The sequence below is a fragment of the Podarcis raffonei genome, chromosome 4, assembly GCF_027172205.1.
Source record: "Podarcis raffonei isolate rPodRaf1 chromosome 4, rPodRaf1.pri, whole genome shotgun sequence".
NCBI lineage: Eukaryota > Metazoa > Chordata > Lepidosauria > Squamata > Lacertidae > Podarcis > Podarcis raffonei.
The window spans coordinates 48583048-48593884 of NC_070605.1; the positions used below are offsets into that span (position 1 = coordinate 48583048).

The window sequence follows — 10837 nt, forward strand, 5'->3', positions numbered from 1 at the left end:
GTGGCGGCAGATGCTCCTAGTGGTTGGTTACCAGTATCCTGAGACATTTATCTAGCCTGAATCATGAATGAAAATGTGACAGATTCTCATCCAAACATTCACTCATGCACATCCCTAATATCCTCAAGCAATTAGTCACGATGATCATTCTCTGCCAAAAGTGTATTCTGGAACCAGAATAACAAGGGCGTTATAGGTCAAGTTTTAAAGTGCACTGACAGATCGGCAAGGGGAAGTTATAACACCTGCTTGAATTTTGATTTACTCATGCTCCAATATTAGACCTTCAATTTCACAAGTGCCCAGGTCACTTAGAAAGCTAGTGGCATGGAATTCAAACCTTTAAAAATAACCCCCAGCGCCTAAAGCCATTGAACATGAGTCTGAAGCAAGCAGCTTTCCCTGTGCCGTTCCTCAGTGCCTGCCCTTTAATTAGGTCAGCTGCTGAGAGTGAGGAAACTTTTCTCAGTTCTGCAATTTTAGGTTGCTTTTCCTGCAGGCTATCCCACGCTGCTATCTTTTTTTGCTGATTTCTCTGTATTTCATCTGGGGAGTTTCTTATGTGCCATCCTCACTGCAACAAAGCAGTGCAGAGAACTTCGGAGGAGCATAAGAAGTTATTGTTTCATTCAGGGCTAAAGTAATCTTGATGTGCAATGATCAGGATTTTCCCATACAGCATTTTTTAAAAAAATTACTAGCAGTCATGTAGAAGGGAAAGTGGGAGAGAATCAGATGAAGCCATTGCACAAGGTAAAGAGAAAGTTTATCCCACATGGCACAGTCTATTTGATTGAAATACACACCCACGCACATATCCCAAACTGCTGTTTGCCTCTCATTCCTTCTCCTGTTGGAGGCAGCATGCCAGTTGGTGGGAATCACAGGTGAGGGAAGTGCTTTTGCACTCAAGTTCTGCTTCTGGGCTTCTCATGGTCACCTCACTGACCACTGTGAGGGCATAATGTTGGGCCTTTGACCTGATCCAGAAAAAACAGCGTAAATCCAGCAAAAGAGGTGAGGTGCACAAAACAAAATACCTTAACTGTCAAATGCCAGAATAAAGAGATATTCAATATATGACGGAAAACACATAATGAAAGTGAATAATAATAATAATAATAATAATAATAATAATAATAATAATAATGTATTTATATGCCACCAATCTGACTGGGTTGCCCAAACCACTCTGGGCAGCTTTATAAAAAACATAAAACTTCCCTATACAGTGGTACCTCAGGTTAAGTACTTAATTTGTTCCAGAGGTCCGTACTTAACCTGAAACTGTTCTTAACCTGAAGCACCACTTTAGCTAATGGGGCCTTCTGCTGCTGCCGCGCCGCTGGAGCCCGATTTCTGTTCTCATCCTGAAGCAAAGTTCTTAACCTGAAGCACTATTTCTGGGTTAGCGGAGTCTGTAACCTGAAGCGTATGTAACCTAAAGCATATGTAACCTGAGGTACCACTGTACAGGGCTGCCTTCAGGTGTCTTCTAAAAGTTGTTTATTCCTTGACATCTGACAGGAGGGTGTTCCACAGGGTGGGTGTGACTACTGAGAAGGCCTTCTGCCTGGTTACCACAGATGCTCCTTTGTGGTAAGGGTGTTCCATAATCCCCAAGTGCCTCAGTTTTGCCAGGACAGTCACAAAATTCCTAAAGCCACCATGGCTTCTGACTTGATCCCGGGGCATCCTGAATTCCCCTGGCTAGTGAACGAGGGTCACAGAAGCAGCAAATGTTCTAGAGATTTTGATGGTCAAATATGTACTGTTATGCTGTTAACTGTTGCCTGTCCAAAATATTTATATTTTTGCACTTTCAGATTTGGGCAATATTCTTGAAAGCATTTGTTTGCACAGCCTTGATTTCCATAATATAAATGGTAGGAAATACTGTGATATATTTGCCCCACTTCAGCTATTGTCTGCAAGGATAAGCCTTTTTCGGTATGACCTGATGAGACACGTGTCATTCTTTTATGCTTTCTGTATGGCTTTTCATTGCTTCTCTTCCCTCATATTTAACTGAAAATCACAGGTGGCAAAGTGCCTTTTGCTATAACTGTGTTGACATTGCCAAGCCAAGTTTTAAATGCATTTTCCTTGCCCCATTCATCATTTAAACCCACACAAATACCTTATCTTTTTTTACTGTGCCACTGTCTAAATGTCCTTCACCTCCACTGCTGTCTGTCATGGACTGATTTTTTGTTTGTTTGTTGAATTTAGAAAAGGAAAGGTGTGTGCCGAGTATGCTACAGAGAGGCCTTCTCCTGGCACAATGGCTGCTTCACTCTTTACTGCAGAAACTGATACAGGGAACTTCTTTTTGGCTGGAGATCAATCAATAGTGCCTGTCTATCACTCCTCCTTACACCAGGTTAGAGAATTCCCCTTTGTCTGTGAAGGGAAAGCAGATTTATTGGGAGAATGAATGAATCCCCAGCTGAGCAAACCCCTAGCTCTTCTCTGTCTGTCCTTAGGCTGTCATAGCACCTCTTCTCCTCCATCTACTGGTTTCCATGGTTCTTCCCTCTCTTGTATTCCCTGCACCTTCATGCTCAGACCACTTGATTCACACCATTTAACCACTTGGAGTTGGCCCACAACTGGATCAAACAAACAACCCCAGTAGCTGTGGCCTTTTCTTAAAGGCTCAGACGATTAGTGAAGGCCAGACAGGAGCACCTTGCACATACACCCAACCAGCATCTATTGGTGTGAGACAATAGCAGTGGGCTGTTAGATCTCCAGGATTGTCCTCAGGAGATTCATCAAGACTGAGGTTGATTCATGGAGACTCCAGACTCCAAGACTTGGTTTGTCATGTGGGTGATAGGAAAATCTTCTCTGTGGTTATCGGGTCTATTTGACTGACTTGTAACAAGTTGTGCTAAGCATTCAAAATCCAGAGGGAGCATAATCTTTCCATGCTAAAAGGGTTTTAGCCTACTTTTTAGAAGACTCTTATTTGACTCAACACATCTGAGTGCTTATTTTAAATCTCAATCTTTCCCTGTTTATTTTAATCATTTTCATTAATAGTAAACCACTGAGCCTGAGGGCATGTCCTTAGGAAGGCAAAAAGCAACCCGAAGGGGAAGATTTATATCAAATATATATTGCTGATTTTCAGTTTGTTGTTAAATATGTGTTTTAAAAAGATATGGGGAAAGATATGGCTCTGACATATCCCTGCAAATAAATATGGGGGGGGGGGGAGAGATGAGAACAATATTCTTGTTTAAGACATGAGAACAAATATAAATTCATGCTGAAGGTGGAAGAGGAAATACAATATCTAGTAGACCCTAGATATTGACTTTTATAATAGTCATGCTTACTATTTGTACAGTGGTACCTTGGGTTAAGAACTTAATTCGTTCCGGAGGTCCGTTCTTAACCTGAAACTGTTCTTAACCTGAGGTACCACTTTAGCTAATGGGGCCTCCAGCCGCCACATGATTTCTGTTCTCATCCTGAAGCAAAGTTCTTAACCCGAGGTACTATTTCTGGGTTAGCAGAGTCCGTAACCTGAAGTGTTTGTAACCCGAGGTACCACTGTACAGAGAAGGTGAAGAGAAGTGTGACATTCTTTCCCACTTGGGTTCATTCAGTCAGTAGGATAGTCACAGTGACCTCTCCCTTGCCTTCCTCAGTGCTGTATGCCACTTCCCTCATGGGTATTTCCCACATTCCTCAAAAAACTTTACTATTCCTAGATCTATTCAGATGCCATAGAGTGCACAGGACTCTCCTTTGGCCACATGGCAGCAAGAAGAATTTGACCATTAATTGAACGTATTTGTACTTCTAATGGAACATATATGAGGCTTGCCCAAAATAGTGATTAGAATTACTCAGCTGCCTAGTCTGGCTATAAAAGAGCTGAAGCACTTTAACTTTCTTAAATGTAGGGCATATAAAATATTTATGCTCACTGGCTAAAGATTTACTCGAGGCCCTTCCGGAATGACCTTACTCATGCGGCAGCTGCTCCCATACATGTCCCTCCTGTGCTGTGCTGTTAACAGTGGTAACACAGGATAAGTCTGTGATGTCGTTTCTTCCCACATTATTCTGAGAATGAACCAGGATACTGGCTCAATTACTGTAAAATGTTGGTTTTGGTTTAGAAAGGAGCAAGCCCATACAGAGCTTGTTTTAGGCCTGGGGCAAGAGTTTTGTTAGAATAAAATTATAAAACAAAAAAGCAGCTGGTCCCTGGTCAGTTTAGCCGTCTGAGGTCCAGGGCAAGTGTATCCTGCTGCCCACTCCCATGCATGGCCCTGGGAAGGAGCCATGTTGCTGGTCTTTCCATTTAATTTGGAACTTCAGATGTCTTTAGAGCACTATGGAAAACAACATGTATTGCTTATTGCATGTCCAACGCCGCTAAGGCAGCCAAATTCTCCAACATACAAGTGTCCACATCCTCTGCATTTCAACTTCCACATTTTAACAAGGGCACCTGTGTCCTGCTCCAAATCTAACCAAAGTTTGTCCTCAACAGCTTCCTCCATGACTTTGACTTCAAGGAGAAACGTTTGCTGGAAGTATCAACAATTTAAATAAACAGATGTATCTGCCAAAGGTCCCCAGGACAGCTTGCCTTTCAGCAGGCAGTCAAGTGCCATCTTAATGGATTTTAACTGCTACTGTATTTATACCACTTTTGAATTGTTGTTGTAGCCTTTGGTTTGACTGTCATTTAACTTATTCATACATTTCACTGGCTGCCTTGAATATCTTTTTTATGAAAAGTCCAGATGAAAATGTTGTAAATCAATACAACAATTGACGTAACTATTTTCATACCTTTCATACATTTGTCTGCATTTTCTGGCCAAGAAGATGTGGCCTATTAAAGTTTAAAATGCCACTACACATTTGGGGGATGGAACTGGTGACAATAAATATAGACTGCAGTCCCATGGTTTCTTTAAGTTAGTTGATTTGTTTATCTGGGCAATTTTTCAGCTTGAGTTCTGAAATAAACAAGACCTCACAAAAGAGAGGCTTCCAGATAATTTTATTTTTGCTTGCTATGCCTAATGTTTTGAGTATTAATGCATGTTAAGCATTAATGCGGCACACATAAGCACAGTTACTTGAAAGCTCATCATATTAAAATCCGTGAGTAAATATGGTTAGGATAGCCAAACTCGGGGGGGGGGGGGAGTGGTAGCTCAAACCTGTCCATGCTTACTTGGAAGCAGAGTTGGCTCGCTGGGAGCAGCCACTCCCATAGGTTCTTGGCAGGCAGCTTGCTTTTGCTTACTGGAAGCTTTTGGGGAGGTCAGCATTGTGCATATGCATTGGCAGGAGTGCCAGATTGGCTCCACTGGTGCATTTTCACTGCACTGACTGCTTCTCCCATCTCTCTCTCAGCAAGCAACAATGAAACAGCACTTACATAGTAGCTCTGTCCCACCTGATGAACCACTGCTGCATGGAAGTACGCCCCACTGTGTTAAATGGGGATGACTCCCTGGTGTGCTTAAGATGCAGTCATCGGCACCCTTGCCTGGGAGCTGGCCACAGTGAACACAGTAGCAGTCATTTCCAAGTAAGCATGCGCAGTGAAATACATAGTGGATGAGTTTGAATGGAAGGTAGTTCTCAGCTGATTGGCATGTACAACCCTTGAAACATTTTTTCCCTATAGATGAACGGGGTTTATATTTGTGTTTGGGCAACCAAGGAGGGATGCTTTGTGGTGGTTCTCCCTTCCCCATCCCTACTGTGTGGCTGGGCTTACATCAGGGGTAAGGAACTTCAGGAAGTCCAGGCCTCTTTGCCACGCCCTTGGGTCTCTTCCTCAGCCATGGTCCCTCACTTGACTTGACAGCTCTCCTCTGCACACCCTTTTGCCTGGCTAGAACTTGTCTTTGAATTGTGAAAGTGACTTTTGCCTAATTGGGGTGAGGGTGTGTCTAGAAATTTCTGGTTTGTGTGGCTGAAAGGTGGCCTAATGTACAAAAGAAAGAGGCACATGGAGCCCCCTGCCCCCTTTTACCTTTGGCCCTGTCCACCACCACAGAAACAAAGCAACACGTAGGCTAATACAGTGGTACCTCTAGATGTGAACGGGATCTGTTCTGGAGCCCCATTCGCATCTAGAAGCAAACATAACCAGCGACGGCATGTCTGTGCATGCACGTGACGTCATTTTGAGCATCTGCGCATGTGCAAGCGGCAAAACTCGGAAGTAACGTGCTCCGTTACTTCCGGGTTGCCGCGGAGCGCAATTCGAACACGCTCATCCCAAAGCACATACAACCTGAAGTATGACTGTAGTATACTAACAATATTTATATAACACTATCGAACTGTTTCTTAATTCACAATCAGAAAACATATAATATGTACATGGAGTCACGAACTAATAAGAGTGAAGTAGATATTCCATGAAAGGAAATGATCAGATTAGTATTTGACCGCAAAGAATCACTGAATTGAGGCTAAACGCCTTCCAAAGTTAATACAGAATTTTGCCAAAAGTGAGGGGGAGCGAGATGGTGCTATAAACACAGCAACACAGAAGAATGATGGTAGGTGCTCCAAACACAGCAACAGAACAGCACTTCCGGAATAACAGACTGTTTCAATAAATGTTCTTCATCAGCAAGTCAAATGTCCACAAAGGTACACCAAATAACCATGGATCAGTTGTCACTCAAAAGTGTAGTAAGCTGAGGAGATATGACCCTTGAACTGAAAAAGGTTCCCATGTTTGACTCATTTTGGAGAGTCGCAAATTTCTTGCTCCTGCTGTGATCTTGTCTCTTTTGTGAGGTTAATTTGTTGGAAGCCGGCAGATACCGTATCTTAGGTTGGGACCATCCTTTGGATATGCTTGCTTTTCATTCCATTGCAGTCCTCTGATCCTATGAAGCCAATTGCCCACCTGTTCCTTCCTGTCAGGTTCCATGGCATTTGCTTGAACAGGCAATAAGGGAGAGAAATGAAGCATGGAATTAATAAACAGGAGATGCATGTTTACTGAAGAAATTTTAATATAGCACCACTAAGCAGACATACACAATGACTGGGCATGGCAATATGCTGAACAAGCACCTAAAGGACACCAGTAAATGAAAGGAAACTGAAAGGTCACTAGAGGTCATTATTTTCACATACCTTTGAATAATGAGAGCCTCACACATCCGCCAGAGGAGAACAAAATGTCACATTCTCTAGCTAAAGGTCAGCGCCGGTCATAGGTCAGCAAAGTGAGGCCAGGAAACAACCTAAGAGGTTAGGATGAGTGCACAAAGAAAGGGCAAAAAAAGTCAATGAAAGCATGCAGCTGTTTTGAGATGAAACAACTGAGGCAACCTTTATGCTGACACAGGCTAAAAACTCATGCCTCTCTGCCTTTGCTGACTTTTTTTATTTTTTAAAAAAATATTCTGGCTGTTTTATAGGGCATTGGCATTAATGTACACAATCCTGAATTAGCTTTTTGAATTGCAACAGTTTGGAAGTTCAGTGCAGTCATTTGCAAAAAGTCAAAACCGTGACATTTTTATTTCAAATTATTTATGTCACAAGCGACTTCTTCCAGTGCATTCAAATTTCAACCTCAGCCAGTATCTCTACCAAGTGTGATAACAATCTGAAACAAATCTAAGTGACAGTCAACATTGCTCTCTGGTTTGGGACTCCCTGTATTTGCTATTTTGAAAATGGAATGAAATAAGTACGCACAGATGTGGGTTAGTGCAATCCTATGCATTTCTACTCAGACATAAAGTTCCACTGAGTTCAATGGGGTAGACTCGCAGGTAAGTGGGTATAAGATTGCAGCTGGGCGGAGCAATCCAACCCCCTGATCTACTATTCTGAAGGGGTTTAGATGGGGCAGAGGTACTCTCCACCTAGTGATATCCAGCTCCATTGGACTCCACAGCTGGCAGGGAGGCCATTCTGCATTCACAGGGTCTCAATGTGGGTGGGTGGAAGCATCCTGCCAAATGGGATGTTTACGGAGCTGGGACTGGGCCATCACTGAATCCTCTGGATCCTGTGCTAACTCTGCTTCCATCAAATGATGGCAATGGGCCTAATCTGGGACTCTTCACTGTGACAGTTCTGATAAAGGGAAATGAACTATGTATAGTGAGAACCTAAGTGTTTTAACTGTTGCCCAAAGATAAAGGTTAAGGGACCCCTGACCATTAGGTCCAGTCATGACTATGTAAATAAGGGTGTATTTTGTTTGCTTTTTGGCTACAAGGCAATACATAAATATTGTAAATAATCACACACACATGTCTAACCTAGGCTTAACTGTAGTGAAGTATAAATCAAGTTGGAAGCAAAGTACATTTTGATGGAGCATTAAAACCTAAGCATCAAGCAATTGCAGGAACGCCAAATGGGACATAATTGCTTTTGAGGATGGGAGAATTAGCCTTAAAACAATGTCTGCTGAAGAATTGTGTGGATAATCCCACAAGTCCAGCAGAAATTGTGATTCCCCAACTCATATCCCATCCTCACTCTCCATTGCAACCTTTCACCAGACAGGAACATCAACATGGGAAGGAAGTAATATAACATGGGAATTTGCAATGCAGGCATGATAGCTACCGCTGAAAAGCAGGGGTGATCAATCCCCCTAACATGTGCAAACCTTTGGGTACAGAATGGAACTCCCTAAACTGTGCAATAATCCTAATTGGAATCCTGAAAACACTGTTTTTTTAAAATGGATTCCGGTTTATCAGTCTCCCTTGATAATTCCTTGATCTTATCTATGTGTGATGTTGGTCATATGTGAATCTATAGCATGATGCATGAAGGCCTGCTGATCTGGGCTTTTAAAAGTTTTATGTGCTTTTATTTTTAATCTAAAGGTTTCTCACACACCCTTCCTTATAGGTTATTCATGTTATAGTCATGTTATGAACTGTGTTGGTTGAATGTGTCCCTGAGTGAATGAAACTAGTTCAACAACAAAAGCTCTGAAAGAGACTTTGCTCTCAACTGACAGACTTCTAATAACAAAGAACCTGTCCTGCTGATTTTATTCCTGGGGTGTCTGCTACGCTGCTGAGATGAAAACAGGCTTCACAAATCCCATAAGATAAACAAAGGCATGTGAAGGGCACATCCTGGGAGCAGCAGAGTCACTGTGACTATGAGGAAATCTGCTCACAAGCCAACCACCAGTTGTCAAACCATGGAAGAAATGGGGAACGTTTGCTCTGTGACAAGCTGAACATCTCCATACCAACCTCTAGAGGTTCTCTGATAGCTATTTTTTTCTGGTTTACTACTCATTGCCCGGATGACCTCAAAAGGCAGTACACTGGTGAAAGGTTACGGTATATTTATTCAGATAAAACAATAAGAAGATCCATAGAATAACAAGCCAGTTAAAGAAGTGAGGACAGGTGAGGTTTGAGGGCAGTGTCCTTTGTGTCCCCCTGGGCATGTGAGCACCAACATTCTGTGGCTCCTCAGCCAATAGGATTAGGGAAATTTCCCTCTCCCTAGGTGAGCCCTGGGCCTTTGAGCTGAACATGTGCTCTAGGTGTTGCTGTCAAGAGTTCACCCACTTGCCCATATCTGATTCGAAAGGCACCCTGAAATACCTTCCAAAGCCCCAGGCAATCCCAGGTAATCACTCTGCAGTGCCCCCAACCTAAAACTGCCTCAGTGTGACACTTACTTACTTACTTACCTCTTTTTCTTTAAGGTGTTTTTGTTAGGATGAGGTAGGTTGGATTGAGAGGTGGTCACTGGCCCAACATCACCAACCGAGAGGCAGTTCAGTCCCCTTCTGATTGGCCACCCCTGTCCATGGGACTCCAATTCCTCCTCCTCTGGGAGAAATCAAATCAAACCTCTTCCAAGTCAGGCTGGGGCAACCTCACTCCTGCTAAAAGGGGGGTACCATTCTTATATTGAGTAATATGAAAGCATAGGCAGTTTAAAAACAATTCTATGGGTAAGGGAAAGCCTCCTCTCCTGCTGCCCCACTGATCAAACATAGAAGGGCTTGGAGTTTGACTCTTCCTGTTAAAGCTGTATTGGCCATCCACCTCATTATCTTTTTTGCTTTGATAATATTTTTTATTATTATGGCGTTGGTGGTGGTGGTGGTAAAGCATTCTCCCTACCCCACCCCCGGCAGCCCTCCACTGTGGAATATATATATATATATATATATATATATATATATATATATATATGAATTCCATTGTTAAAATGTTTCAGTTTGATACACAGGAAGGAACTCTCTTCTTGCTCCTCTGCCATCCTCTTCACAGACCACTTTGCTGTCCATGGTGCCCCTCTCCTTGGAACTCTTCCTTGCCCTGTAAATGAACTCTCATGGGAGTTTATTCCCGTTCAAAGAAGTCAATACTTATTTTGGTCCCTGGTGTAATGGCAATACTTTCCCTGTTTAATGCACCTATAAAGCAAACCTAGAAGCCATTAAGTAGGAGATAGTTGCAAGCTGATAAATAATTGGTAGACTTGTATCTTACAGATTAAAGGGTTTATTATGACCTCAGCTTCTACGGCTAATGATTGGGTTTATCAGATGCAAGGCTGTGCTCAAACCACAGGAAGGTCAGAGGGTGTTCCACCCTATACTATGATCACTTGTTTTATTTTAAATGTATAGGGCCATCTATCAGGGTCTTCATTTGGTGCCCTGGTTCTTATTGTGAGGTGTTCCTGAATTAGAAAAGGAAATAAAAACCATCTAAGCCCCATCTCTGCCTCTTACTCCAAAAATTGTAGAGGGTCCTTTTTGCTCTTTGGGCAGAGTCAAGAAGTCTAGGTCATCACTGGGGTTGTCCTGGCTGCAAGA

The 10837-nt window shown here is 42.6% G+C and overlaps 1 long non-coding RNA gene across 1 annotated transcript; it reads right to left on the bottom strand.

Annotated features, from left to right (window-relative positions):
- Positions 1-6179: 6179 nt before the first annotated feature.
- Positions 6180-9971, bottom strand: LOC128412362 (uncharacterized). The gene is made up of 3 exons (XR_008330059.1): positions 9698-9971; positions 7147-7256; positions 6180-6945 (listed from the first exon to the last, which is right to left on the bottom strand). It is a non-coding gene; the product is annotated as an uncharacterized LOC128412362 (long non-coding RNA).
- Positions 9972-10837: the final 866 nt, after the last annotated feature.